Here is a 27,278-nt window from a genome sequence, read left to right as displayed (position 1 = left end):
GGCTTATGCTGGTAATCTTAACACTTTGGGAGGCCAAGGCAGGTAGATCACTTGAGGTCAGGAGTTTGAGACCAGCCTGGCTAACATGATGAAACCCCATCTCTACCAAAAATACAAAAATTAGTGGGGCATGGTGGCACATGCTTGTCATCCCAGCTATTTGGGAAGCTGAGGCAGGAGGATGACTTGAACTTAAACGGTGGAGCCTGCAGTGAGCTGAGATCACCACTGCACTTCCAGCCTGGGTGACAGAGTAAAACTCTATCTTAAAAAAAAAAAAAAAGAAAGAAAAAGAGAAAGAAAGAAAAAAAAATGCAGTTGAAAACATTAGCGTCATGATGTTCATAGACCTTCTGAAGCTTATCAGTTGACTCAAAGTGCCAAGTACAGTACTTCTGCTTTATAGATATTAGTTCATTAGTCCCCAGATTACAAACCCGATGGATGTCATGATTTTTATTTTGAAATCACAGCTTAGACCATTTAAGAAACTTTCTGAGACTGACACTACTAAGAAAGGGTAGAGACAGGGTTTAAACTTAGACATGTCTTAATTCTCCAGACTGTGTGCCTAAATTTCTCACCAGTTTACTTCCTTACCAGATGGTCCAGGTTTCTTGAAAAGAATGATAGCTAGCAAGTGCAAGTAAAACTAAGAGAACAGTCTAAACAGAGAAAGAGAGGGAGTACTCAAGATGGCGCGGTGAGAACAACCCAAGATTGAAGCTCTTGGTGAACGTGCAGAGGGTGAGTCAGGGCTGCATTTCCAGACAAATCTTTGTTGCACACAAAACGGGGAAATTCCCAGGTATAACAGAAGCGAAACACAAGCGCAGCGGATTTGGCTGGTGCAGCCGGCGGTCGGTGCAGCCGGCAGCCAGCGCTACAGTGCAGCGGCGCTCCACAGTGCCCCACACAAAGCACACTGGTCCAGGTACCCTGTTGAACAGGCAATCTGAGACTTGAGAGGGCAGATTGGCATATCCATCTGATTGAATAAGACTTGGAAAGTGAGCCAGGCCAGGAGATTTCAGAAAAATGGCATTTGGGACAGCACAGTGAGATAAACAAAATGGCAATTCCAAACGCTGTAGGTGGAGAGTTTCACTGCGGGCACAGCTGAACCCAGGACGGTGCAGCTTGGTGGGAGAGGGGCGTTTGCCTTTACTGAGGCAACCCACCCCTACTGAGGTTACACTCCCATTGCTGACGCAGCCTGCCGTTGCCGAGGCAACTGCTACAACAGAGAGACTCCACCGCAGGGTGTAGCCTGTGGCAGCAGGCAGAGACTGCAGCAGCAATGCAGAGCCTGCAGCAACAGGGCAAATCTCACAACAGCAGGGCAGAGCCTCGGCAGGCAAATAGTGACTAGACTGCCTCCTAGCTGGGCAGGACAACGCAATGGACACTCATAAAGAAAGTGCCAACCCCCCGAGACAGAGCATCTGAGAAAAAAAGGGGTTGTTTTTTTTATGAGTTCTGCTACAGCAGAATTAAACGTAGCAGCCTAAAACCCCTGAATGAACAACAGAGCTCAAAGCTCAGTACTTGAGCTCCTATAAAGTACAGACTGTACTTTAGAGTCTGTACTTTATAGTCAGGGGTCAAGCAGATCCCTGACCCCTTTATATACAGAAGACTGACATATGGCAGGCATCATTCTGGAACAAAGATAGCAGAAAAAGAAACTGGTAGCATCCCTCACTGTTCCACAGCTGCTATAGGTGCACCCCAAACAAGCAGGGCCTGGAGTGGACCTCAGCAGTCGTACAGTGGAGGGGCTAAACTGGTAGAAGAAAAACCAAGTAACAGAAATACTTCATCATCAACAACCTGGGTGTCCACTCAGAGACCCAATCGAAAAGTCAGCAACTACACAGACGACAGGTGGATAAATCCACAAAGATGAAAAGAAACCAGCGCAAAAAGGAGGAAAACACCTGAAACCAGAACACCTCACCTCCTACAAAGGACCAAAACTCCTCACCAGCAAGGGAACAAAGCTGGACAGAGAAGGAGTGTGATGAAATGATGGAATCAGACTTCAGAAGGTGGATAATGAGAAACTTTTGTGAGCTAAAAAAACATGTTTTAAATCAATGCAAAGAAACCAAGAACCTCGATAAAAGATTTGAAAAATGATTCGAGGAAATGATAACAAAAATGGATAACTTAGAGAGGAATATAAATGAATTGAAAAAGCTAAAAAACATAATACGAGAACTTCATGAAGCATGCATAAGTTTCAACAGCCAAATTGACCAAGCAGAAAAAACAATATCAGAAGTCAAAGATCAACTCAAAGAAATTAAACAAGAAACCAAGATTAGAGAAAAAAGCACAAAAAGGAATGAACAAAGTCTCCAAGAAATGTGGGACTATGTGAAGAGACCTAACCTACGTTTGATAAGTGTACCAGAATGTGACGAAGAGAATGAATCCAAGCTAGAAAATACTCTTCAGGATATTATCCAGAAAAACTTGCCCCACCTAGCAAGGCAGGCCAACACTCAACTGCAGGTAACACAGAGAACACCACAAAGATATTCCGCAAAAAGAGAAACCCCAAGGCATGTAATCGTCAGATTCAACAAGTTTGAAATAAAGGAGAAAATACTAAGGGCAGCCAGAGAGAAGGGGGGGTCACCCACAAAGGGAAGCCCATAAGATTCACAGCAGATCTCTCGGCAGAAACTCTACAAGCCAGAAGAGAGTGGGGACCAATATTCAACATCCTTAAAGAAAAGAACTTTCAACCCAGAATTTCATATCCAGCCAAACTGAGCTTCATAAGTGAAGGATAAATAAAATCCTTTGCGAACAAACAAGTACTTAGAGATTTTTTCACCACCAGGCCTGCTTTACAAGAGCTCCTGAAAGAGGCACTACACATAGAAAGGAACAACCAGTATCAGCCATTCCAAAATCACACTAAATGCTAAAGAGCATCAACATAATGAAGAATCTACAAAAACTAACGGGCAAAAAAGCCAGCTAGCACCAAAATGGCAGTATCAAATTCACACATAACAATATTAACTGTAAACGTAAATATTGGACTAAATGCACCAATCAAAGATGCAGACTGGCAAACTGGATAAAAATCCAAAACCCATCAGTGTGCTGTATCCAAGAAACCCATACCACATGTAAGGATACAAAAAGGCATAAAATAAAAAGATGGAGGAAGATTTACCAAGCAAATGGAGAACAAAAAAAAAAAAAAAAAAAAAAAAAAAAAAAAAAAAAAGCAGGAGTTGCAATTCTCATCTCTGATAAAATAGACTTTAAAGCAACAAAGATCAAAAGAGACAAAAAAAGGCCATTACATAATGGTAAAAAAATTAATACAACAACAAGGGCTAACAATCCTAAACATATATGGACCCAATACAGGAGCACCCATATACATAAGGCAAGTTCTTAATGACTTACAAAGAGACTTAGACTCCCACACAATAATAGTGGGAGACTTTAACACTCCACTGTCAATATTAGACAGATCAACCAGACAGAAAATCAACAAGGATATCCAGGGCTTGAACTCAGACCTGGAGCAAGCAAACCTGATAGACATTTACAGAACTCTCCACCCCAAATCCACAGAATATACATTCTTCTCAGCACCACATCACACCTACTCTAAAATTGACACATAATTGGAAGTAAAGCACTGCTCAGCAAATGCAAAACAACTGAAATCCTAACAAACAGTCTCTCAGACCATAGTGCAATCAAGTTAGACCTCAGAATTCAGAAACCAACCAAGAACCACACAGTTTCATGGAAACTGAACAAGTGGCTCTTGAATGTTGACTGGATAAACAATAAAATGAAGGCAGAAATAAGGAAGTTCTTCGAAACCAATGAGAACGAAGACACAACATGCCAGAATCACTGGGACACATTTAAAGCAGTCTCTAGAGGAAAATATATAGCAATAAGTGCCCATATGAAGAGAATGGAGAGATCCAAAATTGACACCCTATCGTCAAAATTGAAAGAGCTAGAGAAGCAAGACCAAAAAAGCTCAAAACCCAGCAGAAGACAAGAAATAACTAAGATCAGAGCTGAACTGAAGGAGATAGAAACGAAAAACCCTTCAAAAAATCAATAAATCCAAGAGCTGGTTTTTTGAAAAGATCTACAAAATAGACAGACCACTAGCCAGACTGATTAAATAGAAAAGAGAGAACAACCAAATAGATGCAATAAAAAATGATAAAGGGGAAATCACCACAGATTCTGCAGAAATTCAAACCATCATCAGAGAATATTACAAACAACTCCATGCACGTAAACTAGTAAACCTGGAAGAAATGGATAAATTCCTGGACTCCTATGTCCTCCCAAGCCTAAACCAGGAGGAAGCTGAAACTATGAATAGACCAATAACAAGGTCAGAAGTGGAGACAGCAATTAAGAGCCTACCACACAAAAAAAACCCAGGTCCAGATGGGTTCACAACTGAATTCTACCAGACACACAAAGAGGAGCTGGTACCATTCCTTCTGAAACTATTCCAAATAATCCAAAAAGAGGGAATCATTCCCAAGTCATTTTATGAGACCAATATCATCCTGATACAAAAACCCGGCAGAGACCCAACAAGAAAAGAAGACTTCAGGTCAATATCCATGACGAACATAGATGCAAAAATCTTCAATAAAATATTGGCAAGCCAATTGCAACAGCACATCAAAAAACTTATCCATCATGATCAAGTATGATTTATCCCAGGGATGCAAGGCTGGTTCCACATACGCAAGTCTATAAACGTAATTCACCACATAAACAGAACCAAAAACAAAAACCACATGATTATCTCAATTGACGCAGAGAAGGCATTTGACGAAGTTTAACAGGCCTTTATGCTAAAAACCCTCAATAAACTCGGTATCGATGGAACGTATCTCAAAGTAATAAAAGGTATTTATGAAAAACCCACAGCCAATATCATACTGAATGGGCAAAACCTGGAAGCATTTCCTTTGAAATCTGGCACTAGACAAGGATGCCCTCTTTCACCACTCCTATTCAATATAGTACTGGAAGTTCTAGCCAGAGCAATCAGGCAAGAAAAAGAAATAAAGGGTATTCAAATAAAAAAGGTGGAAGCCAAATTGTCTCTATTTGCAGATGACATGATAGTATACCTAGAAGACCCCATTGCCTCAGCCCAAAAACTCTTGAAACTGATGAGCAACTTCAGGAAAGTCTCAGGATATAAAATCAATGTGCAAAAATCACAAGAATTCCTATACACAAATAACAGACTTAAAGAAAGCCAAATCAAGAACGAACTGCCATTCACAATTGCTACAAAAAGAATAAAATACCTAGGAATACAACTCACAAGAAACCTTAGAAACCTCTTCAAGGAAAACTACAAAACACTGCTCAACGAAATAAGAGAGGACACAAACAGATGAAGAAACATTTCATGTTCATGGTTAGGAAGAATTAATATCATGAAAATGGCTATACTGCCCAAAGTAATTTAGAGAATCAATGCTATCCCCATCAAGCTACCACTGACTTTCTTCATAGAACTGGAAAAAACCACAATGAATTTAATATGGAACCAAAAGAGAGCCCACATAGCCAAGTCAATTCTAAGCAAAAAGAACAGAGTGAGACACATCACACTACCAGATTTCAAACTATACTACAAGGCTACAGTAATCAAAACAGCATGGTACTGGTACAAAAACAGAGTTATAGACCAATGGAAGAAAACAGAGGCATCAGAGGCAACACAACATATCTACAACCATACAATTTTTGATAAACCTGACAAAAACAAGCAATGGGGAAAGGATTCTCTGTTTAACAAATGGTGTTGGGAAAACTGGCTAGCCATGTGCAGAAAGCAGAAACTGGACCCCTTCCTGACACCCTACACTAAAATTAACTCCAGATGGATTAAAGACTTAAACATAAGACCTGGCACCATAAAAACCCTAGAAGGAAATCTAGGCAAAACCATCCAGGACATATGAGTAGATAAGAACTTCATGATCAAAACACCAAAAGCATTGGCAACGAAAGCCAAAATAGACAAATGGGACCTAATGAAACTCCACAGCTTCTTCACGGCAAAAGAAACAGTCACTAGAGTGAATCAGCAACCAACAGAATGGGAACAAATTTTTGCAGTTTACCCATCTGACAAAGGGCTGATATCCAGAATTTACAAAGAACTCAAACAGATTTACAGGAAAAAAACAAACAAGCCCATTCAAAAATGGGCAAAGGATATGAACAGACACTTTACAAAAGAAGACATATATGAGGCCAACAATCACATGAAAAAATGCTCATCATCACTGGTCATCAGAGCGATGCAAATCAAAACCACATTGAGATACCATCTCATGCCAGTTAGAATGGCGATCATTAAAAAATCTGGAGATAACAGATGCTGGAGAGGATGTGGAGAAATAGGAACACTTTTACACTGTTGGTGTGAGTGTAAATTAGTTCAACCAGTGTGGAAGATAGTGTGGCGATTCCTCAAGGCCTTAGAAATAGAAATTCCATTTGACCCAGCAATCCCATTACTGGGTATATATCCAAAGGACTATAAATCATTCTACTATAAGGACTCATGCACACGAATGTTCATTGCAGCACTGTTTACAATAGCAAAGACCTGGAACCAACCCAAATGCCCACTGATGATAGACTGGATTGGGAAAATGTGGCACATATACATCATGGAATATTATGCAGCAATCAGAAATGATAAATTCGTGTCGTTTGTAGGGACATAAATGAATCTGGAGAACATCATTCTCAGCAAACTGACACAAGAACAGAAAATACCGCATATTCTCACTCATAGGCGGGTGATGAAAAATGAGAACACATGGACACAGGGAGAGGAGTACTAAACACTGGTGTCTATTGGGGGGAAAAGGGGAGGGCCAGCTGGTGGGAGGGATAGCCTGGGGAGAAATGATAAATGTGGGTGAAAAGGAGAAAGCAAGCAAAACACACTGCCATGTGTGTACCTATGCAACTGTCTTGCATGTTCTGCACATGTACCCCAAAACCTAAAATGCAATTAAAAAAAAGGAGTCATGATGATTATAACAATAGGTACATTCATTGAAGGCCTGGCACCCATTAGGCACTCCTCCTTTCCCACGTGCCAGAGGCCTTCTCAGCACCTTTTCATGTGCCTTACCTCCTGCTTGGAAGGTGTGACTTCCAGCTCTCCCACTGCCACTCTGTCTCACCCTTCAGTTCTCAGCTCAAATGGTTCCTTCCAGAGAGGTCCTGACAACCAACAGCTAAAGAAGGGCCCTTCTCCCTCATTTTGTTTCATGAAATCTTCCCCAACACACTTGAATAGAGTCAGTCCCTCTCACTGGTGAACTCCAATAGAACTGTGAAGGTACCACTCTAAAAAGACTTAACACAGTGTTTAAAATTAGAGAATCTGCTTATTTTCTTTTATACCCTTCTAGGTTATCTTAAATCTTAAACTCTTAGAGCAGGGTTGGTAATCTAGGCCCATAGGCCAAATACAGCCTACTGCCTGCATTTGCACAACTGACAAGCTAAGAGTAACTTTTACATTTTTAAATGGTTGGGAAAATAAGCTCAAAAGGAAAACATTTCATAGCATGTGCAAATTACATAAAATTCAAATATCAGTGTCCACAAATAAAGTTTTATTGGGACAGAGCCACATTTATTCATTTCTGCAGTTGCTTTTACCCCTTTTCCTGTTGAGAAAAAAAAAGTACAGCTCACTTCTGTACTTAAAATATGAAAATAAAATATGCAAACTGTTTTTGGAGTTATTTTAAAGCAGCATTAACATCAGAATCATCTATTTCAGAAAATCAGATTCATCAAATGATTCTTTGCCCAACATCTGTTTGAGAACAACGTTAACATCACATATAGGAATGCTATGTTTTCTAGGGTTTGATCAAGAATTACTATACTTTGTAAATGGAAATGCAACTACTAAAAATATAATGCTATAGCTTTGCAGTGAAACTCCACAGCTTCTGCACGGCAAAAGAAACAGTCACTAGAGTGGATCGGCAACCAACAGAATGGGAAAAAATTTTCGCAGTCTACCCATCTGACAAAGGGCTGATATCCAGAATTTACAAAGAACTCAAACAGATTTACAGGAAAAAAACAAACAAGCCCATTCAAAAGTGGGCAAAGGATATGAACAGATACTTTAAGAAAGAAGACATATATGAGGCCAACAATCAGATGAAAAAATGCTCATCGTCACTGGTCATCAGAGAGATGCAAATCAAAACCACATTGAGATACCATCTCACACCAGTTAGAATGGCGATCATTAAAAAATCTGGAGACAACAGATGCTGGAGAGGATGTGGAGAAAAAGGAACACTTTTACACTGTTGGTGGGAGTGTAAATTAGTTCAACCGTTGTGGAAGACAGTGTGGCGATTCCTCAAGGCCTTAGAAATAGAAATTCTATTTGACCCAGCAATCCCATTACTGGGTATATATCCAAAAGACTATAAACCGTTCTACTATAAGGACACATGTACACGAATGTTCATTGCAGCACTGTTTACAATAGCAAAGACCTGGAATCAACCCAAATGCCCATTGATAATAGACTGGATTGGAAAAATGTGGCACATATACACCATGGAATATTATGCAGCAATCAGAAATGAGGAGTTCGTGTCGTTTGTAGGGACATGGATGAATCTGGAGAACATCATCCTCAGCAAACTGACACAAGAACAGAAAATGAAACATCGCATATTCTCACTCATAGGTGGGTGATGAAAAATGAGAACACATGGACACAGAAAGGGGAATACTAAACACTGGGGTCTATTGGGGGGAAAAGGGGAGGGCCAGTGGGAGGGGGAGGTGGGGAGGGATAGCCTGGGGAGAAATGCCAAATGTGGGTGAAGGGGAGAAGAAAAGCAAAGCACACTGCCATGTATGTACCTACGCAACTGTCTTGCATGCTCTGCTCATGTACCCCAAAACCTACAATCCAATAAAAAATTTTAAAAAATATATATAATGCTATAAACAGAATTACATCTTTTGTTTCCAAAGTCAATATACATGGACTAAGCGAAAACAATAATAAAAGTAAGATATTTTGTGGCAAAGTTGTCTGGGGTTAAATGCTGCAGCTGTTAAGTGCCACCAGTAAGTATTCTCAGGGCAAACATGAGAAGGGTTAAATAAAACTTTAGACTGATGGCTCTGCATAATTATGACAAAGACCATGTGGCCCACACAGTCTAAAATATTTTTTCTCTGACTTTTACAGATAACATTTTCAGCCCCTCTTTAGAAGGCAAAGATGACATTTTATTCATCTTAAAATCCCTATCACTTAGTGCACAGTAAGTGCTTAGGGAAATATTTGTTTAATATTTAAACATTTCCTAAAAGCATTAGACTTAGAGCAATATTTTAAAAAGTCTCTTTAATGGAAGTCAAAATATTAGTTACCTGTGGAGTTGAATAATGCCTGAAAGTGAGTACAAGGGAATCTTCTGGGGTACAGAAAATACTTATAACTTGATCTGAATGATGATCAGTATGTGTTCACTATAAAAATTTCAGACACTACACACTTATTTGTATGCTTTTCTGAATGTATATTTTCAATAAAAAGTGAACAACCAAAAAGCCCAAAAACATAATCGGTAAGTGATGGAATATTTTTAAAGATCTTTTGACCTCTAAAAAATCTGAGATTCTAAGACAGAATTCACTAAATAATGATTCAGATGATTCATATATGGCCAGGGCACATGCACCATTCCCACACTATGGGTGGGAAGAGGCTATCGGTACAGATTTAGAATTGGGTACCTGCTTACCTTAGCTCTTAAATGGCATATGTTTCAAATATCCCAAGATACTTGGAAGACCAAGCAAAAGCTTCCCATATGCCCATATAAACCAAAATTTTTCACTTTTCTATTGCTCCCTGTCTCTTCTCCCTAATTTATTCCTTGAATCCTCCCAATCTCAATACTTGTTTTAGTATTGCCTTATGTGGTGGGACCTCTTCTGCTTTCTAATATTTATCTGTCCTACTTAATGCTGAATTTTACATATCCCCTCAGTTTCAATCAATCTGTCTCCTGCTACTGAAAGATCTTAATGAGAGATGACACAGCTACAAACCCAGACACATGGCAGTTGGACAAGTCTCTGGCCTCCTTGCCAATGGAGGGATCTGGGACCCAGGAAAACTGGTTACAGAATACAACCATGGAAGCAGGTCAATTTGGAAGTTTCCAGCTGAGTAATCAGAACTGGGAACTCAGACAAGGTTTATAGGATTAGTCACCTAGTAAATATTAACAATGAAAAGGAGAAGATTTTGATGACCCAAGAAGTCATCTTAACAGTAGGTAACAAGTCTTGGAAGTTGAAGCCAAGAACTTGAACAAGTAACTGAGCATTAGTGATCACAGTCATAAAAGATGAGCATGCAAGAGGCACAGGGAACTGAAAGCCAACTCCTTGATTTATCTTGAGGTCTCCTATGGAGTAATATTAAAGCAAAAACCAGTCCTCCAAGAGGCAGGACTGAAGCCTGAAGGTGAGAATGAGTGAAATCACCTGAGTGATGAGAGGAGCAAACGACCAAAAGAGAAGACAGCTCCATCCTTACAGTATAGTCTTCCAGGAAGCCAGATACTGTTTCACTCCGCAGCTCAAGTAGTTACATGTGTGCTCTTTGAGATTTATACTTTCTATTGCAAGACACTACATTGTATGATAGTAGACTCTGTGGGAAACCCATTAGTTATTATAGCTTTTTTAGCTGACATTGATTTCAAATATGAGCCAGGAATCATTAAAAACTCATGAAGAAATAGTTTACTAATATTTTAATTAATAAACAAGATCTCAAGTGAGAATTTTTGAGTTATCTAAATGAACAAACTATAGAGGCAGTTATGTACATGGGGTACCTGCTAATCTGTCTTACCTGTTCTTAAAGCAATTTCTCAAGGCTTTCTATTAAGAAACCTTTGTTCTTCAAGTTTGTGTTGTATTTAAAAATAGGAGAAGACTTTGCCTTTATTCTCAAGTATTATCTAATCCCAACTTTCCCTTATTTATACTTAACCTTGTGTGAATCTGAACTAATACATTTTTTCTAATGAAAATGAATGAGCTTATAGTAGAACGATTCTACTATAAGGACACATGTACACGAATGTTCATTGCAGCACTGTTTACAATAGCAAAGACCTGGAATCAACCCAAATGCCCATTGATAATAGACTGGATTGGAAAAATGTGGCACATATACACCATGGAATATTATGCAGCAATCAGAAATGATGAGTTCGTGTCGTTTGTAGGGACATGGATGAATCTGGAGAACATCATCCTCAGCAAACTGACACAAGAACAGAAAATGAAACACCGCATATTCTCACTCATAGGTGGGTGATGAAAAATGAGAACACATGGACACAGAAAGGGGAGTACTAAACACTGGGGTCTATTGGGGGGAAAAGGGGAGGGCCAGTGGGAGGGGGAGGTGGGGAGGGATAGCCTGGGGAGAAATGCCAAATGTGGGTGAAGGGGAGAAGAAAAGCAAAGCACACTGCCATGTGTGTACCTACGCAACTGTCTTGCATGCCCTGCTCATGTACCCCAAAACCTATAATCCAATAAAAAATTAAAAAAAAAAAAAAGAAAATGAATGAGCTTTTTGCTTTATAAAGTATTTTAAGAAATTAAGCTGGTCATTTAAACTCTTTTATTCTTTGCAAGTGCCAACTATTAATGTTTAATATTTATTGAACGTGAAGAAGTCGGAAACAGAAGAAAGCTAAATTTAAGAGACGTTTTTGTACTTTATTGTTTGGCTTTCAAAATCTGCCATTACACCTGGAATATATGATTCAAATCCTGAGTTTTATCATGAAATTATAGTTCAGAAAATGGAAAATTATTTAATATTGTGTAATAGAGTTGATTTTTTTCTTTCTTCAATATTTATTTTTTATTGTGCTTTAGGTTCTGGGGTACATGTGCAGATCATGCACGATTGTTGCATAAGTACATACATGGCAATGTGGTTTGATGAGTCCACTTAAGTGCTTTACTCTTTCTTCCCCTTCGAGAATATGAATTTATAAGAAACTACACTAATACCAATTGTAAGAGTGAATAGTTTTACTGTTAGGTTATCTCTATAAGCATACCAAGAAAGAAAAAATTGCACCCAAACTGTACCATTTACTCTTGCAAAGACCTCAGGCATGGAGGTGTAGAATGAATGTCACACAAAGCCTGAATAAAACTTCTCTTTATGGGTTACCTCACTCCATTGAGAGAATTCCCCTTTTCTCTCATCCCTAGGGCTTACATACAGTTTATAAATATAAAATAGGGGAAGGGAGGCCTCCTTTCTCCCCATTCCACTTCTCCTGGTTCCCTATCCCTGGGGCTGTTTGTTAAAAAATGAAAGGACTTGAGAAACAAAAACAAACAAACAAAAAAACCCACTACTCTCTAAAGCAGTATTTCTTATCTTGGTATCTATAGACAGGAGATTGGTCAAGGCCCTGAAACTATACTCTTATATTCTGTTAAATCTTTTAATCCCGTATTTTGTATTGTCTTTAAACATTGAAATATATGCCACTTTGTGAATCTGACTCTTCATTTGTTCTGTTAAATTTTGCTAGCAGTAGCTTGTTTTTCCAAGTGCTTTTCAAATATTTTTGTAAACTCATGTTTCTCTAAAGTTTATCAGCATGACTTCTTTGTGGCCTGAGTTTCAAGCATGTACTACCATTGAGAATTTGATTTAGCTAAAATTCCAGGAACCTGAGTGTACTACTAGCCCAGACCACTTTTACATAAATTTGTGGCATACAAGGTATGTGACCCCAAACCAGAAGGAAGGCATACTGAGAATTCTCAAAGGAAGAATTTTTTTCCCTGTGTACTCATGGCCAAGACCACAAAAGGCAAGCATTCTTATTCTCTCCCTTCTCCTTAATAAGAGAATTCATCCCTGGAATCTGTTCTGCTTAGGATTCCTGGATTTGCCTCTGGGTCTTGCTCTCACCTTGCACAGGAGCCCAAGTGTTCCTGTCTGTGATAATCAGCCCATCAAATATAAAACTTTAAATCACCAAGGCTAACCAGATGCTTTTAGTGCAAATGCTAACTTTAGCACTAACCTAGAAAGAGATTCACAATTTCTTATTGCTTCCAGTCTTAGTGAAGTTCCCTCACTTTTCTTATAATTATACATTTAAAAAATATTTTATCGATGGATAAAGAAAATGTGATGCATATACATCATGGAATTCTATGCAGCTATAAAAAAGAACAAAATCATGTCCTTTGCAGCAACATGGATACAGCTGGAGGCCATAATCCCAAGGAAATTAACCCAAGAACAGAAAACCAAATATTGCATGTTCTCACTTGTAAGTAGGAGCTAAACATTCAGCCCACATGGACCTAAAGATGGGGACAACAGACACTGTGAACTACTAGACAGGGAGGGAAGGAGGAGTGCACTGGTTAAAAAACTACCTATTGGGTACTATGCTCATTATAATCTGGGTGATGGGATCTACACCCCTAAACCTCAACACCACACAATGTATTCAAAATACTCTTGTAACAAAGCTGCACATGTACCCCCTGTATCTAAAATAAAAGTTGAAATTGAATATAAACATTTATATGTAAATATTTTATCCAGCAATTTAGTTGTTCTTTCACTTCAGGATCCAGGTGGAAGAAGCATCACTTACCTGTGATTTGTACTTCTCGATGTAGAGAGTAAAAGCAAGAGAGCTTGTGAAACCACACAATGGAAAGCTTCCATTCAGACTGGTGTACTATTACTCCTGCTCACATTTCACTGGTCAAAACAAGTCATGTAGCTAAGTCTGGCCTAAATGGTGTGGGAAAGTATACTCCGCTAAGGCAAGTACTGTATGCACATGGCAGCAAATATAGATTAAATGTCTTACAGGGAAGGGAAGAATGAGCAATTGGGACGATAATATGGTCTGCTACAGAAAAAAAGATTAGAGGTGGAAGAGTGCATTGGGGGAATAAGATGATGTGTCCACATCAGGCATGTCATGGGTGAAGTGTCTGTGAGACATTCAAATGCACATACTGAGTAAGCAATTGGATATACACGTACACCTATACATACATACAAACATATGGCTAAGAAGTTTAGAGATGACTATAAAAGGGAGATATGTATTTTAGAATTATTACCATTAAAAATGGTAGTTGAAATCATAAGGAAGTGAATGAATCTTTTAGGGAAAAGAGGGCAGACTTTCCCTCTTGGGCAATTTGGACATTGACATTTGCACTCTTCCAATTTTTCTTTAAACACATAGCTGTGTTGGTCTTTCATTTTCTAATATTTGGTGGAGACATAAATAAATATTTTTCTACTATAAGAAAAACAACAGTCTTAGTGTGATAAGTAATAACTGAGGCTTAGACTCAGTGTGTGAAGGATACCAAAGGGAGTGGTAGGTGAAGGGACAGAACATGTGCTGTCCAAAGAGGAAGCTGGCACACAGCTCCAGCTAACTAAGAACGGGTAGAAGTGCCAGCCAAGATGGTACAGAGAGTCCAGGTTTTCAAAAGCTGAAAACATTTAATATATAATATCCAACTTGTTAAATGTTAAATCCATTTATTTCCAAGTATCATAAGAACCAAAAAAACAATAATTACTATTATAATACACTATCTGTAGACCAGATTTTATCTGTATAGTCACCAATTTCCAAAATCTGATATAAAATGAGAAGAAGAAAAAGAGAGAAAGTTAAAAACATTTATGGAATGAGCAATGAAAGAGAAGTTCATTAAGGAGAATGGGAATCACAGATCCCAAGAATATTCTTTACTATTTCAAGAAGAAACTAATCTGGTTATTTTAAGTATTAATATTTTCCTATTTTTTAAACATGTATAAAATAAAATACATTCCATATTACTTGAATTAAAAGTTTAGTCCTCTGAGATAGTGGTGTGTTAAGATAGGACTATAATTTTAAAGAGGTTAGGACATGACCTGAAAAGTGTCTGCATTGCAAATCTTTACGTATTTCAAAACCAACACATTTTATGTACTATAGTTATGCAAAATTATTGTCCTTCAGTAGATAAAATACATAAGGATATTTATAACAAAATACAATAGAAATGTGAAAAATGTTATTTAATGGTAAAATTTTAATTTTTAAAATAATCGTTTAAAGCCAGAAAATGCAACACTATTTGTGCTAAATCATTGTTCAAGCTATGGGAAATAACTGAGCATCCAGGCATTTCTAACAAACATGCTAAAATTAGACAGAAGATGCATTCAGAGAGACGGACATCAACTTTCAAGGAATGTTAAATGGAGGGTAGCATTTTCTGAGCAACTGTACTCAGCTGCTGAACACTGATCACCTAATGGTATAAATACCATTTGGACCACAGTAAATAAAACATGCCTCATTAAATGCATATTTATTCCAAGTAGTCAAGGTCCATAGTCACAAAGACATGGTGAACTTTATAGTCAAATGAGTTATTTTATCAAAAGTAAGATGCATTTAGTTGATTATAAAGATTCTAAAATAAGGAAGAAGCAGAAAGAGAAAGAAGCAGAAAATTTATTTAAGGAATAATTCAGATTACTAAAGTTTCTCAGCCATAATCCCTAAGATCAAAAGACTTGGCAACAGTAATAGTAATAAAGGCTCAAAAAATAAATATTTACCCATTACTGCAAAGTCAACCACAAAAGGCAAAAAACATTCGTCCATAACACTGAGCCAGGAATGAAAAAAAAATGCTTATGAGTATATCTCTCATTAGCATATTTCTGAAGAATATATATTGTTGTCTGTTTTTAAACCCTAGAAAATCCTTGGAAAAACTTTCATAGTGCATTAGAATCAATTAGTTATCATTACCAGAAACTATAATGTAGTTGATCATGCTTGGCTATATATAACAGAAACCACTTTGAGTTTTGTTTGTTTTGATGTACCTGTATTATTTTCCTCTCCCCTATATTTTATCTGGGGTCAGAGTCCTCAATTTCTTTAGAAAATTGTTGTTTACCCTAGCCTGGAGGGTGGGGTGTTAAAAATCACAGTGTCTCACCAGCCAGGATCATCCTAGCTTTGGTCCTGGGAAGCAGGAAAAGAATGAACAGGACCAGTGCTAGGGTATCCACTTTGCCATGTAATACCACAAAATAAACCAGTTCTCTCTTTCTTTTGGGAAACTAACTAGGCTGAGATAAGCCCTTCCTGAAGGAAGCTTGTGGTCATGGTAGAGAATGAAACTATAATTATAAAAGAAGATAAGTGATGAAGAAGGAGATAATTCTGAAGAGCTCATTTAAATCCCTGGATCCAGTCTCCCTAAAATGTAAAATAAATGCTATTTTCTTCAGGCTCTGAATTAAATTTTAATAAAGAGAAATATTTACATAAATTTTTAACATTTAATAACAATTCTTCATAATAATAATAGCATATGGATAAATTTACAAGCAATCCATAAGCCAGTTATGAGGCATAATTTCTACTTCTTCAGTGACTTTTGAATCTCTGCAAGAATTGCTACATGAGCATTTCAGAGACTCACTACCTGTTATGTACTGAATGTTTGTGTCCCCGCAAAATTCATATATTGAAATCTTACCTCCTAATGTGATGGCATTTGGAAGTGGGGTCTTTCGTGGGTAATTAGAATTAGATGAGGTCATGAAGGTGGAGCCCTCATGAAAGGAATTAGTGTCCTTAAAAGAGTCTTGAAAGAGAGTTTCCTCTTTCATCAAGACACAGAGAGAAGACCACATATGAAGGAGGAATCAGGCCATCACCAGACACTGAATCTGCCCATGCTTTGATCTTGGACTTACCAGTTTCCACAACTGTGAGAAATAAATGCTGTGGTTTAAACCACCTAGTTACAGTATATAATCATAGCAGCCTAAGTTAACTAAGATACTACCCTTGCCTGACTCTTTCAAGGAAAATATGTATTTAGCAATGAAAAATTATTGAGATTTGAAAGAAAAAATCCAAGATCTATATAATTCATGAGCTGCAGAATTCATCTCCAAAATATCTAGAATTTCCTATATTCAGTATGTATATAAATAAAATATGTTTGACACATGATGTGATTTAGCTCTGTGGCTGCAACCAAATGTCATGTAGAATTGTAATCCCCATATGTTGGGGGAGGGGCCTGGTGGGAGGTGACTGAATCATGGGAGCAGACTTTCCCCTTTCTGTTATTGTGATAGTGAATGAGTCTCAAAAGATCTGATTGTTTAAGTGTGTAGCACTTCCCCCTTCACTCTCTCTTCTGTTCTGCCAAATGAAGACTGCACCTGCTTCCCCTTTGCCTTCTTCTGTGATTGTAAATTTCCTAAGGCCTCACCAGACATGCCGCCTGTACAGCCTGCAGAACTGTGAGTCAATTAAACGCTTTTTCTCCATAAACTACCCAGTCTCAGGTATGTCTTTATAGCGGCATAAAAATTGACTAATACAGAAACTTGGTACCAGAGAAGCGAGGCATTGCTATAAAGATACCTGAAAATGTGGAAGCAACTTTGCAACTACGTAATGGACGGAGGTTGGAACAGTTTGGAGAGCTCAGAAAAAGATAGAAATATGAGGAGAAGTTTGGAACTTCCTAGAGACTTGTTAATTTTTCTGACCAAAATGCTGAACATGACATAGATATTCAAGATATAAATTAGCTGGGTGTGGTGGCGCAGGTCTATAATCCCAGCTAATTGGGAGGCTGAGGCAGGAGGATTGCTTGAACCTGGGAGGTGATGGTTGTAGTGAGCCAAGATTGTGTCATTGCACTTCAGTCTGGGAAACAAGAGCAAAACTGCATCCCCAAAAAAATAAAATTTAAAAAAAAAAAAAAAGATGTGGTCTGGCTGCTTGTAAAAGCCTATGCCTATTTGCATGAACAAAGAAATGAACTGAAACTACAACTTACCACAAAAATATGGAAAATTTGCAGTCTGTGCAGTAGAGGAGAAAAATCCATTTTCTGAGGAGGAATTCAAGGCTGCAGAAGAGTTGAATGTTAATAGTCAAGACAGTGGGAAAAATGCCTTCAGGGCACTTCGGAGACCTTCACAGCAGCCCCTCCTATCACAGGCCTGAAGGCCTAAGAGAGAAAAATGGTTTCATGCACCAGGCACAGGGCCCCATGCTCTATGCAGCCTCAGGACATTGCACCCTGCATCCCAGGCATTCCAGCTCTAGCCATGGATAAAAGGGACCAACGTAATGGTCAAGTCATTGCTTCAAAGAGTGTAAGCCCCAAGCCTTTGTGGCCTCCATGTGATGATGGCCTGAGGGTACAGAGAAGGCAAAAATTGAGATTTGGAAGCCTCTTTCCATGTATATCAGAGGATGTATGGAAACACGTAGATGTCCAGGTAGAAGTCTGCTGCAGTGGCAGAACCATCATGGAGAACCTCTACTATAGCCTGCAGCCCCTTTGTTTTTTGCCAATTTCTCCCTTTTGGAATGAGAGCATTTACCCAATGCTTGTGCCCCAACTGTATCTTGGAACTAACTAACTTAATTTTGATTTTACAGGCTCAGAGGCAGAAGGGATTTGCCTTGTCTGAAATGAGACTTTGGACTTGGATTTTTAAGTTAATGTTGGAATGAGTTAAGACTTTGGGGGACTGCTGGGAAGGCATGATTTTGTTTTGGAATGTGAGAAGGACATGCAATGTGGGAGAAGCTGGGGGCAGAATAATATGGTTTGGCTCTGGATCCCCACTTAAATCTCAGGACAAAGTGTAATCCCCATGTGTTTGGAGAGGGTCCTCATGGAAGGTAATTGAATCATGAGGGAAGACTTCCTCTTGCTGTTCTTGCAGTAATGAATGAGTTCTCACAAGATCTGTTTGTTTAAAAGTGCATAGTGCTTCCCGCTTTGCTCTCTCTCTCTCTCCTGCTCTACTATGTGAAGACTGCCTGCTTCCCCTTCAACTTCTGCCATGATTGTAAGTTTCCTGAGTCTTCCCCAGCCATGCCTCCTGTACAGCTTGTAGAACTGTGAATGAATTAAGCCTCTCTTCTCCAAATTATCTGGTCTCAGGAATGTCTTTATAGCAGTGTGAGAACAAACTAATACAACAAGTAACTCATGACAAAATACATTTTTCCATATCTAAGAAAATGCAACGCCTAGTTGTTTTCTAGGAATTGGCCATATCTATGCTTCTATGCTTGTGAGTTGTGGTAAATTCTTAATCCTCTGGAGCAGCCAGGAAAATTTTAGAGACAATCTTGGACAGCATTTTTTTTGTGTAAACTCCCAGTGGCACAGAATAAAAGTTATATTCAGCATTCTTGGAAATGACTCAAAGGAAATTTTTTGTGATAACTGTGTAAATGTAATGCAAACAGAAATTTATATATAGAAAAGTGTTAGAATGTGGCCAGGTGCAGTGGCTCATGCCTGTAATCCCAGAAATTTGGGAGGCCAAGGTGGGCAGATCATGAGGTCAGGAGTTCAAGACCAGCCTGGCCAACATGGTGAAACCCCGTCTCTACTAAAAATACAAAAATTAGCTGGGTGTGGTGGTAGGTGCCTGTGACCCCAGCTACTTGAGAGACTGAGGCAGGAGAATTGCTTGAACCTGGGAGGTGGAGGTTGCAGTGAGCTCAGATCGCAGCATTGCATGCCAGCCTAGGGAACAAGAGCAAAACTCTTGTTTCAAAAAAAAAAAAAAAAAAAAAAAAGTGTTAGAATGTAAAGGTAATCTTCCCTTCCTAAGTGTTACAATTTCATTTTATTAATATCTAGGGAACATTTAGTATATACTGGATACTTAATATAAAAAATGAATGTGATATAATCTCTGTCACTTAAAAATTTAAAGTCTATTGAGACTTCTTTTCCCACTATTCCTAATATCTCACTGAGTAGCCAATGACATCAATGCTGAATAGATTATTAAGAAAAGTGCTTTCTCTAGTGGAGCCATCCAGGCACTGTCCCAATAAACACTTCATGAAATTGATTTATCTGTAGGATTGGTTTTGTGTAGAGTTACTGTTGTGGTACAAGGCTGTGTCTCATTCTCTTTGTTGTAATAGTTCATTCCACTTATCCACTGTAGCCACCATCACCTGATGAAAGTATTCAAAAATTTTGTAAACTGGGTGGAGAGGATTCATAAATTCCTTATACTATCTTTGAAGCTTTTCTGAAAATCTGAAACTATTATAAAATTTATAAAAGTTGTAATTTTAAAAACCCTAGATATTTATATAATGAGTTTTTATGCAGGCATTTTCAAAACATTTTGCCAGCAATTACCAATGGTCCAAGAATCTTCAAACACTGAAAACCAACATAAAATGTATCTTCTATATTTTCCTCAGAAGAAAACAGAAATAAGATTTTCTTTTTTATCTCAAATTTTATTTTAGTTTCAAGGAATACGTATGTAGGTTTGTTACATGAGTATATATAGTGAGACACTGGGGTTTAGGGTACAAATTATCCTGTCACCAAGGTGGTGAGCATAGTATCCCATAGGTGGTCTTTCAGCCCTTCCTCCCTCCCTCCTTCTCCCTCTTAGTAGTCCCCAGTGTTTATTGTTCCTATCTGTATGTCTTTGTACAGAATGCTTAGCTCTCATAAGTGAGGACATGCAGTATTTGGTTTTCTGTTTCTGTGTTAATTTGCTTAGGATACTGGCCTCCAGTTGTAGCCATGTTGCCAAAAAGGACATGACTTTATTCTTTTTTATGGCTGAATGGTATTCCATGGTGAATATGTACCATGTTTTCTTTATCCAGTCCACCACTGATGGGCATCTAGGTTGATCATGTCTTTGCTACTGCGAAAAGTACTGCAATTAATGTACAAGTGCATGTGTTTTTTTGATCAAATAATTTATTTCCCTTTGGGTATATACCAAGTAATTAGATTGCTAGGTCAAATGGTAGTTCTATTTTAAGTTCTTTGAGAAATCTCCAACCTGGTTTCCACAGTGATTGAACTAATTTACATGCCCAATAATAGTATATTATAAGTATTCCCTTTTCTCCACAACCTTGCCAACATTGATGTTATTACTTTTTAATAATAGCCATCATGACTGGTGTGAGATGGTAGCTTACTGTTGTTTTGATTTGCATTTTTCTAATGATTAGTGACATTAAGCATTTTTTCATATATTTCTTGCCTCCACGTATGTCATATATGTCTTCTTTGGGAAGTGTCTGTTCATGTCCACTTTTTAGTGAGGTTGTTTTCTACTTGTTGTATTGCTTATGTTCCTTATAGATTCTGAATATTAGACCTTTATCAGATACATAGTTTGCAAACATTTTCTCCCATTCTGTAGTTTGTCTGTTTACTCTATTGATAGTTTACTTGGCTGGGCAGAAGCTCTTTAACTTAAGTAGGTCTTGCTTGTCAATTTGTGTTTCTGTTGTAGTTGCTTTTGAGGACTTACCATAAAGTCTTTGTCAAAGCCAATGAACAGAATAGTTTTTCCTAGGTTTTCTTGTTGGATTTTCATAGTTTGAGGGTTTGTATTTAAGTCATTAAGCCATCTTGAGTTAATTTTTGCATATGGTGAAAGGTAGGCTCCAGTTTCATTCTGGTTAGCCAGTTATCCCAGCACCATTCATTGAATAGACAGTCCTTTCCTCATTGCTTGTTTTTGTTGAGTTTGTCAAAGATCAGATGGTTGTAGGTGTGTGGCTTTATTTCTGGGTCCTCTATTCTGTTCCAATTGTATTTGTGTCTGTTTTTGTACCGGTATCATGCTGTTTTGGTTACTGCAACCTTGTAGTTCAATTTGAAGTTGTGTAATGTGATGCCATCAGCTTTATTCTTTTTGCTTAGGATTGTTTTTGGCTTTTTGATATTGGTCATTTCAGGCTTTCAACTTCCTGATTCAGTCTTAGGAGACTGTGTGTTTCCAGGCATTTAGATTTTCTCTAGATTTCCTCTAGATGTTGTGGTTTGTATATATAGAGGTGTATATAATAGTCTCTGAGGATATTTTGAATTTCCATAGGATCGGTTATAATGTTGCCTTTGGCATTCTGATTCAGCATATTTGAATCTTCTCTCATTTCTTTCTTAATCTAGCTAGTGGTCATCAATCTTGTTTATTCATTCTAATAACCCACTTTTCATTTCATTGATCCCTGTATGAATTTTTGCCTCTCAGTTTTATTCAGTTCTCCTCTGATTTCAGTTATTTCTCTTATTCTACTGGCTTTGGAATTAGTTTGTTCTTGTTTTTCTAGTTCCCCTAGATATGATGTTAGCTTATTACTTTGAAATATTTCTAATGTCTTGATGCAGGCATTTAATGCCATAAAGTTTCCTCTTAACATTGCTTTTGCTGCATCCCAGAGATTCTGGTGTGTTGTGTCTGTTTTATTTTTTTTTAAATGTTTTATTCCTGTCTTACTTTTGTTGCTTACCCAAAAGTCATTTGATATAGTTTGGCAGTATCCGCACCCTGCCAAAGTTACCCCATCTTGAATTGTAACTCCCACAATTCCCACATGTTGTGTGAGAACCTGGTAGGATGTGATTGAATTATGAGACTGGATCTTTCCTGTGCTGTTCTGGTGATACTGAATGAGTCTCATGAGATCTGATGGTTTTAAAAATGGGACTTTGCCTGTGCAAGCTCTCTTCTCTTGTCCATGTATGGTGTGCCATTCACCTTGTACCATGATTGTGAGGCCTCCCCAGCCACACAGAACTGTGAGTCCAATAAACCTGTTTCTTTTGTAAATTGCCCAGTCTCAGGTATCTCTTTATCAGCAGTATAAAAAGGAACTAATACAGCATTCAAGAGCACATTTTTTAGTTTCCATGTAATTGGGTGGTTTTGAGAGAACTTCTTAGTACTGATTTCTACTTTTATTCCACTGTGGCCCAAAAGTATGGTTGGTATTATTTTGATGTTTTTAATTAAGATTGGCTTTATGGCTGAGCATGTGGTCAATCTGAGAGTATGTTTCATGTATAGATAAGAATGTATATTCTCTGGTTGATGGATAGAGTGTATTGTAGATGTCTATTATGTCCAATTGGTCAAGTGTTGAACTTTCTTTGTTAGTTTTCTTCCTTGATGATCTGTCTAATGCCATCAGAGGAATCATAAAGTACCCCACTATAATTGTGTGGCTGTGTAAGTCTTTTTATAGGTCTAGAAATACTTGTTTTATGAATCTTGTTGCTTCATTGTTGAGTATGTATATATTTAGGATAGTTAAGTTTTCTTGTTGAATTGAACACTTTATCATTATGTGGTGCCCTTCTTTGCCTTTTTTTACTGTTGATGTTTTAAAGTCTATTTTGTCTAAGATAATAACCCCTGATCTGTTTTTGTTTTCCATTTATATGATAGATATTTCTCCAACCCTTTATTTCAAGACTATGGGTGTTGTTACATGTGGGATGAGTCTCTTGAAGACGACAGATGAACGTATCATGCTTCTTTATCCAACTTGCTGCTCTTTGCCTTCCTAGTGAGGTGTGAAGAACATTTACATTTATGGCTAATATTATATTGTGAGGTTTTGATTCTATCATAAAGTTGTTAACTGGTTGCTTTGTAGTTGCTATTGTGTAGTTGTTTTATAGGTCTGTGGGCTATATACTTAAGTGTGATTGTGTGGTAGTAGATACTGTTCTTTTGTTTCTATGTTTAAACTCCCTCAATAATATCTTGTAAGGCTGGTCTAAAGGTAACAAATTCCCCTAGTGATTTCTTGTCTGAACAATATTTTATGCTTCCCTCATTTACGAAGCTTAGTTTGGCAGGATATGAAAATCTTGACTGGAATTTCTTTTCTTTGAGAATGCTGAAAATAGGTTCCCGATCTCTTCAAGCTTGTAAGGTTTCTCCTGAGAGGTCTGCTTTTAGCATGATGGAGCTTCCTTTGCATGTAATCTAACCTTTTTCTCTAGCTACCTTTCAGGTTTTTTCTTCAGCATTGACCTTAGTCAGTCTGATGATTATATGCTGTGATGATGTTTATTTTGTATAGTATCTAGCAAATATTGACTGAATTTCTTGCATCTGGATACAAGAAATCTTTAGCAAGATTAGGAAAATATTCTTGAATTACTCCCTCAAAAATATTTTTCAGGTTAACTTTGTATCTTTTTCTTTCAGGAATGCCAATAGTTTATAGATTTGGTCATTTTACATAATCTCCTATTTCTTGGAGACTTTGTTCATTTTTTGAAATAATTTTAATTTTTCTGACTGAATTAGTTTAGAAGAACAGTTTTTAAGCACTGAAATTATTTCTTCTTGGTTTAATCTATTAATAAAACTTTCAATTGTATTTTTAAATTTCTTAAGCAAATTTTTAATTCCAGAAGCTCTGGTTGATTTCTTTTTAAGAGATTTATCTCTTCCTTAGTTTCCTAGTTTACTTTAGATGTTTCTTTGTGTTGATTTTAAATCTTGTGTTGGATTTCATCAAGTTTCCTTGAAATCTATGCTTTGAATTCTTTAACTGTCATTTCTGAGTTTCCATTTTTGTTAGGAAACATTTCTGGAAAGCTAGTTTGATCCTTTGGTGGTGTTGCAACATTCAGATTTTTCATGGTGCCAGAATTTTATACTAGTTCCTTCAAATCTGGAGAAAAATTGTTGAGTAGGGTCTTTTAGCTTTACTTCTACAGCCCTTTGCACTTCCATCAGTAGATTTTAGATTGTGCCGTGTGGTTTGACTTACAGGCCAGTAGACAGCACTAGCAGGTAATAGCCACTGTGACACAAGCAGGTGGTCATGTACTTATTCTTTCCTTACCATGAGGTGCTTTCTGTTATCTTGGGTGAAGGGCTGGACAGTGAAGGACCTGGTGCCGTGAGCTTCCTGTTCCATGGGGGTTAGGGGACATAGCTGGATTGAGCTGTCATCCCAAGCTTGTCCATGAATATACAGATGGTGAGTGTAAATACCAGCTATGACAAGGGTGGCTAGGAAGATCTCCTGGTGAAATGTGCTGATGTCTCTGTGGGGGAGAAGCTGCAGCAGCTCCCCATCCTAGATAGGCAGGAACTTGATCTGTTTCCCTATAAAACTTCTGTTCCAAAGCTTATGATCCTAGTTCAAATGCAAATTGCAATCTAACTCTGGACTATAATGTGGTTGAAAGCCATAAGAAACACCTGTTTCACCACTCTCTGTGGAAGCAGTTTCAGGGCATAATCTTGTCACCTAATCTAATACATAGCTTCATGTCTCTCCTTTTCTCCAATGTGACAGTACTTCTGCTTCTTGTAAAGGGGTGGCTCCACCTTTGGACCATTGCAAGTGGTTGTTGGTTGTAGAAGTATCGACTGGTTTGGTCCACTTGACCTCAGACACTGGGGGAATTGGCCAGATGCCAGCTGAATTGGAATGGAGTAAGTAGATCCCCAGTTCCCAGGCCCCACCCCACTAGACAGCATGTATGACTCCTGAAGGGCCTGGAGCAGAGTCAGGTCAGCACTAGCCCAGAAGTCAAGTGCTGGCTGTGATGAGGAGGGGTGGCCTGGTCCCCAGATCACCAACCAAACTCTCAGGCAGGGGCAGATGAAACAACTTAAGTGGTGGAGGATCTGAGGAGATATTACAGGCCTGTGGGGACTGGGTTTTCAGAATGGCTCTAGGTCACAGGTGAAATGTTCAGGTGCTGGCAGTGCAGCTGTGCTGTGGGCTTTTCACTGGGCAAGGCAGGACCCCTAAGCTGGAGCAATGAAGACTGGCAGCTGTAGGGCATGTGATACACTTGCACTTCCCTCCCACCCAAGAGGGTGCTAGACTTTGCTGTTAGTAGCATGCAAAAGTACCGAACCTCATCTACTACCTCTGGGAGTTTTGCCCCAGAGGAATATGGAGTTGTGACCAACCACAATGTTTGAATTGAGGGCAGGGCCACTGTGCTGGGAGCCCAAGCTGTAGAGACCTGCCTGGCAAGAAACAGCAGGGCAGTCTGGCCACTCCTCAGCACTTTGTGGCTGCATCCTCTATCTGGGGACAGCTGTTGACACCAGGCTTCTCAGGAATCCAAGGCCTGTGGGGATTCGCATGGGATTAAACAGTGCCTGTGCAAAGACTCCAGGAGGCTCTCTGTATTGGCCTGGAGGGTAGAGGTATGGGGGAGGTTCTCCCATGCCCAGGATTGCAAGGTTCACAGCAGAAGTATGGATCCCCTGGGGACACTCACTCACTCATCACTTCCTCACATTAGGGGGCTTCCACTGGCTCCACACCAGTTCTGGATAGGAAGCTGCCTGGCTTCACTTATCTGTTTGTTCTTTGTTGTTCCTGCCACTTCTCTAGTGAATCAGAAATGATACCTTTGATGACTCACTTGAAGAGTAAGTATTTACACTCTACCTTGTTTCTCTGTGTGAGATTGAATTAACCTAAGCACATTAGCTTCTAAGTCAGCCATCTTCAAGATTTTCCCTAAAGGCAATTTTTTTCCCATTATCTTTCAACACATGTTCTGGAACCACAAAATTAGTGAAGCTTGTTGATCATCTTCCAGTATTTACCAAAGTGGTATTTTTGGCATTTTATTAAGACAATTCTCTTTGTAATAAAACGGTCTCATATTTTAAACCCTTGCCCCATAGCACTCTTCAGCTATTGTGACAACAAAACAGCTCTACATACTTCCAAACAGCTGCCAGGAAGAGGTGCCATATTGTACCATTGGTCCAATGCCTATTTTTTACAAAATGGTAAATAGAACTCCAGGAAAGTGAGACGGCTCAATTAAGATCCCAGAGCTAGCAACTTTCAAATGAGCAAGTAGACTTTTCTTACTACTCTAAAGACACAATGAAAGTTTTTTAATGCCATAGCATTCCTTTCAAGTTTTCTGAGCTTTTGGTGTTTTGATTTAATTTGAATTAATCAAGCATGTTCTCAAACAAGAAAGTTCAAAGTCTATGTGGAATTAAGTTGGCCACATATAAAGTGGATTTAGTAACTGACTTTAAATTACTAATAGGTTTTTCAAAATTTTAATTTTATATTAATATGAGCATATATGCCTCATGACTCTTAAGGGCAACTTGATAAAATAGTCAAATACTTAAAGCAAGCAATAAAGCAGGTAGAGAGGATGGGAAAAGATCCCATTTCTTTTCTTTTCTTATTAGAGAGTCTCGCTCTGTTGCCAGGCTGGAGTGCAGTGGTGTAATCTTGGCTTATTGG

General features: G+C 38.4%; 1 protein-coding gene across 9 annotated transcripts in view; it reads right to left on the bottom strand.

Annotated features, from left to right (window-relative positions):
- Nucleotides 1-27,278, bottom strand: part of PKIB (cAMP-dependent protein kinase inhibitor beta) — a 275,134-nt gene that overhangs the window by 212,867 nt on the left and 34,989 nt on the right. The window lies entirely within an intron of this gene.

The sequence above is a fragment of the Callithrix jacchus genome, chromosome 4, assembly GCF_049354715.1.
Source record: "Callithrix jacchus isolate 240 chromosome 4, calJac240_pri, whole genome shotgun sequence".
NCBI classification, from domain to species: Eukaryota; Metazoa; Chordata; class Mammalia; order Primates; family Cebidae; genus Callithrix; species Callithrix jacchus.
Note: the sequence above shows the minus strand (reverse complement) of the source record. Positions and strands in the feature narration are given on the sequence as shown.